Here is a 13,940-nt window from a genome sequence, read left to right as displayed (position 1 = left end):
CAGTTCGCACCACACCTTAAAGATAGTTTTCGGAGATACTGTACATTCATTGGCTGAAAAGTTCTTTATACAGTCATACAGATCAGTTACTTTCAACTTGGGTCCACTTAGACTAATATGTATGAGACTTCATTTTTATTTGAAATATTTAGATGAATGGTTCTACTTTATGCTTCTGTTTATCCTACTTAGTATTAAAACAAGAGTGGGATTTCATTAAGTTTATAAAGGAACGTTACTGAATGCTGTTGACGAGAGAACAATGAGACAAATTCTTATTTCAGTTCTACATCACCAGTGTTTATGGCTTCACTCCAGAACAGGACTCCCTAATCTCCTCTCATCCCAAGCCACCCCAGTAAAGCCTCTTATGAGTAAATCAATTCTACAACTACCTCTCTGTTTAACCTGCTTCATTTTACCATACATAATTTGTCATTTCGTTATTGTCAATCTATTATCTGTTCTTTATATTCAAGCGAAAATATGGAAACAGTTGGATCTACTTTTCTATATCATGTCTTCTGGGTTGTGTCTGAGTTCTTTCTAGCGTCTGCAGCTTAAGAGTGTCAATGAAGAATAATGATGCTACGCGTATTTCACTGAACTTAAAGCTTTCACTGTTAGGACTCTCTCTCTCTCTCTCTCTCTCTCTCTCTCTCTCTCTCTCTCTCTCTCTCTCTCTCTCTCTCTCTCTCTCTCTCTCTCTCAAACCATATCTCGCTCCCAAGTAGAATTCACCTCTCTTTTACCCATCTTTACTATATTTCAGTAAGTAAAGCTATTTTCTAAGAAGTAACATCCTAACAATCCTCTTCAGCTTGAGTAGCAACACTAATTTTATTGCAAACCATCCAGTTCAACTTTGCTTCGATTACCCTACTTAAGGTTTCCAGTCAAGAGATGCCTCGCCTCACCCTCCCTAACACTCCGCCAAGGCAATGATTCCCTTGGTACCATCGCCGTGTGTACCAGGATGAGAGAAAAGCCGACAGTCCAAAGGATACACTGCTAAGCCATGCACGGATTACCTCTGTTAGCATCAGTCTGAGAAGATGAGCAATTCAACTGACCTTGGAAAACCTTGAGCTGAAGCCAGGAGAAAAAGTAAAGTGTGTCTAGAATATGAAGGTGGTAGTTAAGTGAGACTGAAGAGGAGGAGCACAAGTCATGTTGCGACTGACGGATGAAGGCAATCTAGGGAGAGTGTCGCACAGAGGAGGCGGGACGCAAAGCGCCTTCAGGCCAGTCACTGCTGGTGTCCCTCGCCTCACCTTCCTGCCTCGCTGCAAGGTGAAGGGACCACTACCACCGCTGCCTTAACACTTACACTACCTTTGCGTCTCAACACTGAAATGCTTGAATGAATGGGAATGAACAGAAAATTAATGGTCACTAAGAATTGCTTATAGCAAGAACATGTTACTGTTTTAAATCAATCTGTCTGTCTGCGTCTGTCTGTTTATCTCTGCCTCACATGTTCACTATAATGTTCTGTAAGAATGAGTATCCCAATCTCAGTTGCTTTGTTGCAGCGCATCTATTTATATTAATGGTGTGTGTGTGTGTGTGTGTGTGTGTGTGTGTGTGTGTGTGTGTGTGTGTGTGTGTGTGTGTGTGTGTGTGTGTGTGTGTGTGTGTGTGTGTGTGTGTGTCTGGTGTAACACTGCGAGTGGAACAATATTTACGAGTATGGGTCAGTAGCTCTGTCTTCTGGTATATTTAGTAGTTTTAGGAGATCAATGACAACTACGTATTGTGCCTGAAAAATTACATACCGTAAATACGAGGCCATGAGAGAAAAAATATAGTTAGGTCACTATGAATGCATTTCCTTTGCTTACAGTAATTGTTATCATGAAAGAATATATGAGTAACAGAAGAGGCATACTCGTACGTTTATATTATGCAAACATTGTACTGTATTAATATCCCACTGACTAATTCAGTTGGACTTTTGGTTAAGTAGTTGCTGCAGGGCATGGTAAAATATTTATTAAAGTGCTTTACAAAAAAATTGTGCAAATATATTCTTTAGAATGAAATATACCAGTTTCTGCCGCTATTTAAAACTACTTTGTCCATGTCTGTGTCTGCCCGCACATCCATCTGTCCCTCTGTCTATTTGTCTGTTTCTCTGTCTGCTTGCTTGCCTTCTATTTTTGCCTGCCTGCCTGTCTGCCTGCTTCTTTGCCTGCCTATCCTCTTCAAGTTAGGCTGACTATTTGCCTGTCACCCTGTCTGTCTGCCTGCTTTCTTTTTCTTTTTTGTATGTCCATCCACCTCTTTCCCCGCCCGTTAGTCTGTCTGCCTCCTTGCTTGCTTGCTTGCTTGCTTGCCTCCCTGCCTGTTTGTTTGACCATCTGCCTTCCTGTCTACCTGTCCGCTCTCTCTCTCTCTCTCTCTCTCTGATGATTATCTAAACAAATCAAAACATTATTTAAAACACTACTACGAAATACCAAGGTACTTGAAGGCTTGTCTGTAAGTGATATTAGTGTGAACAGGTTACATCACACTCCTATACAATCATGATTTACGCAGCACACCCTCCATAGTAGGTTGTCAGGCACTTCCCACATGTTTAGGAGTCCTTCTTCATTTAATTTTTACAATAAATGGGCTTGTAAATACAAAAAAATTAAACATTTGGATTTCCCAGAGTCGTGGGTGTTGTGCACGTTTTAATATTTAAAACATGTAATATTTATATTAGCAGAGAAATTTTCATTTCCTATGATAAAAAAAAATGCATGTACACAAAACTGTAACAGAAAAATAGTACGAAATGTGCTCTAAATTTCAAGAGGATTCTTGGATAACATATTGTTTTGAAGTTATGTATTATCGTCATACACTATAAAGGAATTGAATATAAGTTGAAATAAAGTAAAAGATCCTAACTGTAATTGCAAATTCATGAAATGCATTTCAATACAACATTTACATATCAAAAAGTTACTAACTTTTTGATATGTTTGATGTTGAAGTTTGATAACTCTCTACGAGAGAGAGAGAGAGAGAGAGAGAGAGAGAGAGAGAGAGAGAGAGAGAGAGAGAGAGAGAGAGAGAGAGAGAGAGAGAGAGAGAGAGAGAGAGAGAGAGAGAGAGAGAGAGAGAGAGAGAGAGAGAGAGAGAGAGAGAGAGAGAGAATCACAAACAAAAATTAATTATAGCTCCCAGGAAAACTTTCCTGAGGGTAAGACAATAAAACTTTGAACAATATAAACACAGTATGTAAATCAACAGTCTTGGCCATGGAAGAAAAACACTGATGATGATGATGATGATGATGATGAAATATGTAAAAGGTCAACGACGACAACAAAAAGAATACAAAGAAAACAAAGAACAAAAAGAACAAGAAAAACAAGAAGAAAAAAAAAGAACAATGGAAACATCTGCCACTAACAAGACGTCCACAACAACAACAACAACAACAGGAGAAAAGGAGATAAAAATGAAAAAAAGATGGAAAGAGAAGAAGAAGAAGAAGAAGAAGAAGAAGAAGAAGAAGAAGAAGAAGAAGAAGAAGAAGAAGAAGAAGAAGAAGAAGAAGAAGAAGAAGAAGAAGAAGGACAAGAAGAAGAACGAACAATAGAAGCATTACCATTAATGGAAATGAGACCATAAGCAAGAAAAAGGAGGAAGTGAAGTAAAAATCAAGACAAAAAAAAAAAAAAAAAGACTGCGAACAGGGAATAGAAGAATGATAAGAATAACCAAGGTAACAAAAATGAGGACGAGGGCAAGATTAGTAAAGATGACAACAAAGACGAGGAGGAAGATGAGAATACCGAATAACATAAGTAATCTTGATGTGTTTCTCAGTCGTGACAAACAATACCTAACTTTCATCTATTTTCTGAATACTATGGTGTACATTCGAGTCTCCTTTTAAAATCTGCTCCATTTGAAATATTGGTGATAATTATACAAAAGGAAATACATAATGTGATTTTTTTTACGGTGATTCCTCACCCTTCTTGGTCTTTGCCATTCCCTTGTCTCTCAACAAGAATCAGTAAAGTCAAGAAATGCAAGGTAATATTCAACACTTTAAAATATATACTTTATGTAAGGTGGATTGACACCTCACCTTTTGTTATATTCCCTTTTTTGTCTACTCTATTGTCATGGCAAGTAATGCACACACACATACACACAAACAGTATACAATGGGTGGAAAAATTCATGTGGAATGTATGTACGTTCACGGCACGAAAAATGGTGTGTGTAGGTGTGTGTGTGTGTGTGTGTAGGGGGGGAGTGATGAGCAGCACTGCGTTCATTCATTCATTCATTCATTCATTCATTCATTCACAGCATCAGGCAGCTTAACAGCTCATGCAGATTTAATTTTTATCCCCTAATACTTTTTTCTTATATCTTTTTCACTTTATTCAGTTTCGTTTCAGACTGCGTAGTTTCAGTAGGAGGGAAGAGTAACAACAGGTGATGCACATGGAAGGAATCATTATGGTGTGTGGATGTGTGTGTGTGTGTGTGTGTGTGGTAGCATCTTTCTGATACTCTTTTACTTATATGGGGATAAGATGAACTTCTCCAAACAGCTGTTGTCACACACGGTTTTGATTGATTATTTTGAAAATACAAGAGAGAGTTGTACACTGGAGAGAATGGGGAGGGTTACCTAATGTTGGGGGGGGGGGAAGATAGGAACCCAATCCTTGCCCACCGTACCACTGCCCACGCCTGTGTGTACACTGTACTGTACATGCCGCTCTGTGATGCAAAAGAGAGATCTGTGTTCTGGAGGGAAGGAAGGATACCCAACTGGGGGGACCCGATCCCTGGTATGTTCGTGGCAGAAACTGGAAAGGGCAGCAACGCTCAGCTCAAAGCATGTAAACAAAACCCGAGCCCATCACAACGCTGCCCACGCCTGTGTTCGTACATACATGCCGCTCTGTAATGCCTCTCACCTCTGTTGCTGTGTGGGGCAAGAAAAGCTGTACACTCCCATGGGCTCGGCTATATTTATTCCTCAGAGGTGCCAGACGGTAGTTTTTTTTTTTTTTGGGGGGGTGGTGGGGCAGATATTTTGGTCATTAGCAGAAAATACAAATGTCTTTAAGGAAGCGATTACTGAGCTGATGCTGCCAGCCACAACTATTGCTTGATGATTAAAACACTGTGGCGTGTGTAATAATTGTATATAACAGGAATGTCTTACATGGTAAGATATCTAACATGTAAAAAAAAATTTCAAGTAAAATGTGGTGTGAAATACAAGTACAGAGCACCTGGTAAATGTCCATTCTTAGTGAGGCAGGATGGAAGTACTTTGTGTATATTAATTCGTGTTGTATGTGACTGTGTATGACTGGCATTACATGAATAAGCAAACTTGTTATGTGGGAGCTGGTGTCAATATATATGTGTACCCCAACATAGCCTATGAGTAGGTAAAACTATTTCTGGGCATCTGTCGGGCTGCAAATTCTTTTCCCTTACTGGTTCTTGAAATATGAATATGAACCACGTTTTCATTATTTCTTTATCTTATAGAAAATATTTTCATTATACTTTCAGAATTTAAGTAAGAATATGAATATGAACCAAGTTTTCATGATTTTTTTATCTTATAGAAAATAATTTCATTATACTTTCAGAATTTAAATAAGAATTTACCAGTTTAAATATGATTCCAGGTGATTGCAGTGGCTCCAAGTCTTGGGAAAGCTATGTGTGGAGCACAAGCAGTCTGTTCACAAGAAAAATTCTGAGCTCAAGCATACCAGCAGCACAACACATCTGCTGAACAATGCAGCTCCAATTCCTGCAGATAAATGAACTTCAGGCACATACCACACCATTTTTGTGACTACACAACTGTTATAACTGGTAATGTTTAATTTAGTTGTGGTAAATGTGGTTAAATGACATTCATGATGAAATAGGTTATAAACAACACATCCTAAATATTGATTAATAACATTCACAACCTTGCTGAACCCTATACACTGTATGTACTATATTACATTATATGAAGAGCTTTCATTTCAGTATATACATATTTGCTAGCAGATAACATTCAGCAATCTCATAATTTTCACTATTATCTAACCCATTTTCTAAGAACGTGAGAAAATAAGGGAATCTGCAAAAAGCCGTCAAGGCTACACATAGCTGTCCCTGTATGAAATATATCTATTTCCACCTATCATCCCCATTCATAAATCTGTCTAATCTTCTTTTCAAGCTCCCTGTTGACTCTGTACAAACAACCTAATTACAGAGCCTACTCCCATCATCTACCACTCTGATTAAGAACCACTTCCTTCCTCTCTTTAAATCTAACTTGATCAAGCTTGAATTAAAAACAGAGATGGGAAGAAATCATGTGGTTATTTTCTCCAAAAAATAAATAAATAAATAAATAAGAATAAATAGCAATATGAATATAAATATGAATATGAATATAAATATGAATAAAGAGGATATAATAAACCAACTTCTGCCTCCACTACTAACAAGTCCTATCTTCTTTCACCATTTGTCCATACACAATCATACATTTCTTTATATGCTAATATTTCACAATATTTATAACTTTATTTTGTCCAATCTTTGCTTTCTAGTTAACAAAATGCTTCTTTTTACAGACTGTATTGCGGTAAAGTGGCTTACAGCAGGAAAGGAGACACAACTGGCTCATCTGAGTCAAGCATGTTAACTGACGTGATGAGCAATGTGAACAAGTATTATAAGATGTTTTTGGCTAGGAAAAGATGTGGTGGGAATAATGACTGCATATAAGGTTTATAATTGCTGTTAATCACTTACTTGAAGAGGACAATTGTTGTGGGTATGGGAAAAGTTTAAGATGGCAGAGGTGAGATAGAAACAGAAAAGCTGTTAACCTATTCTGTTACTAACAGAGGTAATAGCATTATTCAAGAAAATAAATGCATATATATACTAGTATGCTAATAAAAATAATACAAAGTATGCAAACATATTCTATATTTCCATATTTACAGGGACACCATCCACACCACACAAGACAGTCCAGCAATCTGGAAGGAAGACCAGCACAATACTACAGCAATTGATGCAAAGACCAGCAGATTTTCTGCCTCCCAGGATGCTGTAATTTTTCAATGGACATCAGTGATATGCTTTGACAGTGGAGGAGTGTGACAGTGGAGGAGGCAGCTTGCTGTAGCAGTAAATGATCACAGTCCTAAAAGGATTATAGTAAGCACTACATTTCTTACTGAGAAACATTTTATTAGCAGGAGCAACAAACTCTGGCAGTCCTGTAAAGAAAGCTACTTTAAGGCAATATATCTTATGTAATGAGTATCATCAAAGATTTGTTTAATTTTGTTCAGGTTTCTGATTCCATTATTGGAGGTAAGGATATTGGTGAACATGACAAAAGTTTGAAACTTGGAAACCATGAATTTTTGTTTGTGATTAAAGAACTGAGAAATGAAATGTTTTTTTAGGCTATTCCTTTTATCTGGGAAAGACTGATATTATACAGAGTGTGAGAATAATGACATGTTCATCAAGTTTAAGACATTGATACTAGAGTAACTAAATTGCACTTTTTTTCTTTCTCTGACCAAGAGGGAATACAATGTTCTTCTCTTAGAATCTTGGCATGTTTGCCGTCAATGGTGAATGGATCTGTTTCTCATATGATTCACCAAAGCTTTTGAAGAGACTCAGTAACACTATTTTGAAGGAGAAAAGTAAAGTACATACAAGGTAATATAATTAAATGCTGAACATTTAATTTTGAATGATCATCAGCTAAAAAATATGAGACTTGCTCCTAACTGGTAAATTCAACATGTGTAGGATTTTCAAGTAATGAACAGAATAGACACACATTCCATGGTAGGCTTACTGCCACAAGAAGCTGTCTTTATTGCAGTATAGGCATGTATATCAGGTGCATAGATCCTTTTCATTATTGAAATAGTTTAGTTACTCTTCATTTTAATGATGTTTATTGCTAAATCTGTAAAATTTGCAAGGAATTCAAGGACATCATGGAAACTGTGCCATACACACACTCTAACAAAACAGCACTTCAGGTGATGTAGCACGACTGGTCTTTGTTCAGTTCCCTTACCTTAGTTATTAATTGGATGAAACATACTTCCTTGACAAGATTAAGACTTGGATTACCCATTGACTTCTGTTCCTAACTCTAAATGTGAAGATATAGTGATGGCATCAGACTACTTCTAGCTCACAATCTTTTCCATGTAACTGACTGTGCCTGAAGAAGATTTTTGAGTCTCATAAATGTCACATGACAAGGATAATTTGTCAGATACAAGCCATCAGTTAGACAGCAGCAGTGAAGCAGATTAGATTTTTTATTTAGGTGGCCTTTTAATTCCCCAATGAGGAAAAAAGTGTATTTTCTTTACCAGTCATAAGTTTATGTTGCCTTTGCATGTGTTTCAGCAATTAACCAAAAGCTTTAGTTTAATCAAACTTGGACTATTTTATATCCTTAAATAGGAAATAGGAAGAAGAAATAAATATGGAAAGTTGAATAGTAAATTTCCATACAGTACACAGATATGCCAACAAAATTTCTTTCAAATGGTTTTTGTTTTTCTTTTCACTGTATTCTTGCAAACTATTCTGCTCTTGTCCTACTGTCTCATTGCATGTCCCATGTCCAAGCTCTGGATGCTGTATTTTGTCCTGCATATAATGTTTTCTTCACTTTATCATGATGCATTATTCATATATATATATATATATATATATATATATATATATATATATATATATATATATATATATATATATATATATATATATATATATATATATATATATATATATATATAAAAGATATCTATCACAATATACTTTCTCACAATATGTGTAATTTTAGATATATCTTACAGTAGCATTTGATATCAGTCCTCTTATTTTTTTCATGTAATGCATCATTCCATCAGGTTTGTGTTCTTTGTTATAGCATATGCAGGACATAAATGCTTCTCTTCTCTGAAATTTTCTTTGGTTATCTTTAGCTGGCATATGCCCACTGTATATCCTTACTTTAATGTTGTTGTTGTTGTTGTTGTTGCTGTTGTTGTAAGCAGTATTGAGTTGCCATGTTATTTGTTCTGATATGGAAGTCTTTGTGTTCTCTGTTAGGTGGTGTAGCCTTGCTATGCTGACTCCGTTACCTCCTCATGTACATTCAAAACAGAGTTGATATGGGTAGATATTAAGGAAGGATCACAGTCAGTAGTACTGGGAGTAGTGTACAGGCTACTGAACAGTACAAAGGAAATTAACACCTCACTGTGGCAGGAAATGAACAGAGCAGGAAGGTACAGTCAGGTATGTGTGGTAGGAGATTTTAATTTTATAAATATCAACTGGAGCCTGATGGTGGGTAACAAGGAAGCAGAGGAATTTCTTAAGGTAACTCAGGACAATTTTTTAAAACAGGTAGTCATAGAGCCCACAAGGGGGAACAATACCATAGATTTAATTCTTACTAACAGGGAGGAAGCAGTCATGCAGATAGAGGCTGGAAGACAGCCAGGTAACAATGACCATTGAGAAATTAGGTACAAATTAAAATGAGAAGAAATTTTTAGAAGCAAAAACACTAGTAAAATACCTGACTTTAGGAGAGCAGATTTTGAGGAATTAAAAAGGTACCTCCAAGGAGTGGACTGGCAACGGATGCAGGGTGAGGTCAGGTCCAGAACCGAGCTGAGAGAGAGAAGGCAGAATGAGAGAGGTGAGGTGAGGTGTGAGGGTGTAGGACAAGAGAGGGAAGATGTGTCCGGAAGGGGCAGAGGAGAGAGAGAGGGTGAGATAGGTGTGAGTATGTTGGAGGGTCAGGTCATGCTGAAATGGGAGAGGTGAGGTCGAGGCGAGTAGATGAGAGAGTGGAGAGGATGGAAGGGGCCGAAATGTGGGGATTAGGCGAAGTAAATGATGTATAAATATTTTGTAGATAAATTCCATACATGTCAGTTAGCAAGCATCCCATATAGAGCAATAAGATCACAGAAAAATTACCCTAAATGGATGACTACTAGGTTAAAACATTATATAGGGTGGAAGAGAATTATATATAAGAGATTAAGGGCAGGTGGAGAGGTTTTAAGGCCACAATATAATGAATTAGTTAGAACAGTCTGGAGGTTAACAAGGGCAATTATGAATTAAAGGTAGTCACCCAGGTGAAGACAGATCCCAAGGGATTTTATCAGGTATACAGGACAAAGAATAAGGATACTATAGGTCCATTAAAGACAGCAGATGGGGAGCTAGTTAGTTCTGGGGAGGAGATAAGTAAAATTCTGAATGAGTATTTTTTAACTTTCTTCACCCAGGAAAACATGCAGGATATGCCAAATAGTGAACAGATGTTTAGAGCAGATGAGAATGAGAAGCTGACAGATATTTCCATAACTAAGGAGATAGTGGAACAGGAGATAGATAGGCTAAAAAGTTCAAGACACCAGGACCAGATGAAATATATCCCAGAGTACTTAAGGATTGCAGAGGTTATTAGTGAGCCGTTAGTCTCTGTCTTTAGGAAATCACTTGAGTCAGGTGAGGTACCAGTAATGTGGAGGCAGGCTAATGTAGTACCCATCTTTAAGAAAGGGGATAAAAGTTTAGCATCTAATTATAGAACTGTCAGTTTAACTTCAGTTGTGGGTAAAATATTGGAGTCAATAACAGCAAGGAACATAAGGGAGCATTTAGACAAAACATAACTTGATAAATCAGTCACAGCATGGCTTCACGAAGAAGTCTTGCCTAACAAACTCATTAAGTTTTTACAGTAAAGTGTACAAGGCACTAGATAATGGTGATAGTTATGACATCTTATATCTGAACTTTAGTAAAGCTTTTGACAAGGTACCCCATCAGAGGCTACAGAGAAAGGTTAGGGCACATGGGATGGATGGGAAAGAGTTAGGCTAGATAAGGTCATGGCTAAGCGACAGGTGACAAAGAGTTATAATAAATGGCTCTACATCTAAGTGAGGTCATGTAATTACTGGGATGCCACAGGGATCAATACTAGGGCCACTGTTGTTTTTAAAATATATCACTGACTTGGATAGTGGAATTAGTAGTAATGTTAGTAAATTTGCAGATGACACAAAGATAGGTAGATTAATTAGGTCAGAATCGGATGCCATCGCCTTGCAGGCAGATTTACATAGGATGAATGAATGGACGGACAGATGGCAAATGCAGTTTAATATCAACAAATACAAAGTACTTAGCATAGGTAGAGGAAACCCACACAGTAGGTACACAATAAACAAGGAAACTCTGGTAGGTTCAGGATACAAAAAAGATTTAGGAGTTATAGTTAGCTCTGAACTCCATCTAGGAAAGCAATGCAGAGGCCAAAAACAGGGCAAATAGGGTATTAGGATTCATTTTTGGGAGTGTTAAAAGTAGAAGGCCTGAAGTAATATTAAAGTTATATTTGGTGCTGGTCAGACCTCATCTAGACTACATTGTGCAGTTCTGGTCCCCACATTACAGGAAAGATATAGGTATATTAGAATCAGTACAGAGGACAATGACTAAAAGGGGATGAGGAGTATTCCTTACGAGGCAAGACTGAAGCTGTTAAATTTACATTCTTTAGAGAGAAGTGGATTAAGCGGGGACCTCACAGAAGTCTTGAAGTGGTATAAGGGTTATAACAAGGGGGATGTAAGCAAAATTCTTAGGATCAGCAACTAGGATAGAACAAGAAATAACGGGTTCAAGCTTGAAAATTTTTGGTTTAAGAAAGAGGCAGGAATAAATTGGCTCTCAAATAGAGTCGTAAATGAGTGGAAAAGAATCAGTAATCATGTTTAGTGTTAAGACATTAGGGAGCTTTACGAGAAGATTAGACAAGTTTATGGATGGGGATGATAGGTGGAAAAAGGTAGGTATATTTCATACAGGGACTGCCACGTGTAAGCCTGGTCGCTTCTTGCAGCTTCCCTTATTTTCTATGTTTTTAATATTGCAATGTCTCTTGATGCTGCTGTATATTATATATGTATGCTATAGGACAGTGATGACTTTTGTGTGATCTCTTAATGCAACTAACCATGTGTTCTGTCTTGTAAGGCGTTAGTGTTTGATAAACACCTTGATGTTGCCAAATGTCTGTGCATGTGTGGGAAAAAAAAAAAAAACTCTTATGAATGTTGCTGTCTTTCATGGTAATGCCTTGGTTTTATTTTCTGCCCTGTGTTACACACCTAATGTGTTGTACTGTTTTCCATGTTTTATAAGCAGCACATACTTGTTAACATTTCAGAATACCTACTGTTATACTACTAATATAAATAAAACTTTAATATTATATCAAGTTATTTATTATTCACCTATTAAAACTACTAAAAATAAAATTAAAATTATTTTTGAGAGCATTCACATAAGTGGCCTGCAGTACCTGGCAGCTGTCAATCAATATCTTGATCTGAAAGGTTCTGGTTAAAAGAATTTAATACATTCTGTTCATCATTATAAATTATGCTTAAAGTTGGGGCTTGAATTTTCGATGTTTGGACGTAAATAACACGAAGTTAATTGCTTAAGGAAGAAGAACGTAATAAAAACAGAATAAGATGTGTTACAAAAACAAAAGCTGTTACACAAGAAACTATCAGCAGCTTCGTCTCGTCACGCAGTATTCTGCACCTGAGTCGCAATGAGCTACGATTCCAATTCGAAAATCTCGCTCTTTGCACCAAACGAAATTTATGCACTACACTTACTCATACTCTAATGAAACTCTAACACACACACACACACACACACACGTGCCCACAACCCAGCCGACAGGGAGGACGCACCAGGATGGCATGGGTGGTTGGGGTTGCCTGGCCAAAAATACGTGTTTTATCCTCCATGAACTGTGTGGAGCCACGGCTCATCATCACTATTATCTGTGACTGCCCTCACTGCGGTCATTCAATCAAACTCAGTCCATCAGGTAAGTGAGCACAAATAAGCTTCCAGAGAGAGAGAGAGAGAGAGAGAGGATTAATCGGGCAATCCTAGTTCCCTAATTTTCAGTCATGGTAGTAGTATCGCCATGAAAGCTCCACTGATCATCACAAGTTACATTCCACGTTTCCATCATGCATATCAACCCCCGGAAACTACGATATGGGATATGAAACTTTGTGGCCTGGTCATAGTACCCAAGACCGCGAGAGGTTACCGCCATAACAGCCTGACCCTCCCGCCGCATCCCTTGATTCTGCAGCACAGCACACTGCACACGTCACTGCCTCGTCCTCACCCTGGTCAGGATGTACTCACCTCTCTGCAGCACGGCTCGGCGATTTCCTGCTTCAGCCGCCTCACGGAAAGACGTAGTTACGAATGATTGACGGACGCACACATCCATACTACACCATCCATCATTATCACATTTGACACTGTCGCTTCTTGCTTGATGGTCTAGAGGGCGCGAGTTTTGAATGGAGGATCGTGTGGGATTTCAATTCATCCTTACCGTCTATTACTACTACCAAGGACTATATATATATATATATATATATATATATATATATATATATATATATATATATATATATATATATATATATATATATATATATATATATATATATATATATATGGAACAAAAAAAGTAAAGAAACAGAATTAAATTTAAAAAAATATAAAAACTCCATTTTATAACAATCACAAAAAAAAACAAAACAAGGGATTGTCTTAAAGGAGTGGTTCTTAACCGCTTTTTTTTTTTTTTTGGCTGACCCAAATTCCTGTCCAGATTGACCATGCCGACCTATATTCCTTCATAAGCGCTCTTTTATTTAAAGTTTAAATTATATTTGAAAGACAAGAGCAGATGTAGACTTTTTTTTTTTTACCTCAATTAAATTGTCTGTCTTTATGATTTGCTTAGC

General features: G+C 37.3%; 1 long non-coding RNA gene across 2 annotated transcripts in view; it reads right to left on the bottom strand.

The window, feature by feature from the left end:
* Positions 1–13,507, bottom strand: part of LOC135101309 (uncharacterized) — a 74,497-nt gene extending 60,990 nt beyond the window's left edge. The window contains exons 1-2 of one of the 2 annotated variants that reach the window (XR_010269200.1): positions 13,327–13,507; positions 9,641–9,735 (exon numbers count right to left, since the gene is read on the bottom strand). This is a non-coding gene — a long non-coding RNA (uncharacterized LOC135101309). The remainder of the gene's footprint in view (positions 1–9,640; positions 9,736–13,326) is intronic. The other variant, XR_010269201.1, reaches the window with a different exon arrangement.
* Positions 13,508–13,940: the final 433 nt, after the last annotated feature.

The sequence above is a fragment of the Scylla paramamosain genome, chromosome 6 (assembly GCF_035594125.1).
Source record: "Scylla paramamosain isolate STU-SP2022 chromosome 6, ASM3559412v1, whole genome shotgun sequence".
NCBI lineage: Eukaryota > Metazoa > Arthropoda > Malacostraca > Decapoda > Portunidae > Scylla > Scylla paramamosain.
This window is presented reverse-complemented; position numbering and strand designations above follow the sequence as displayed.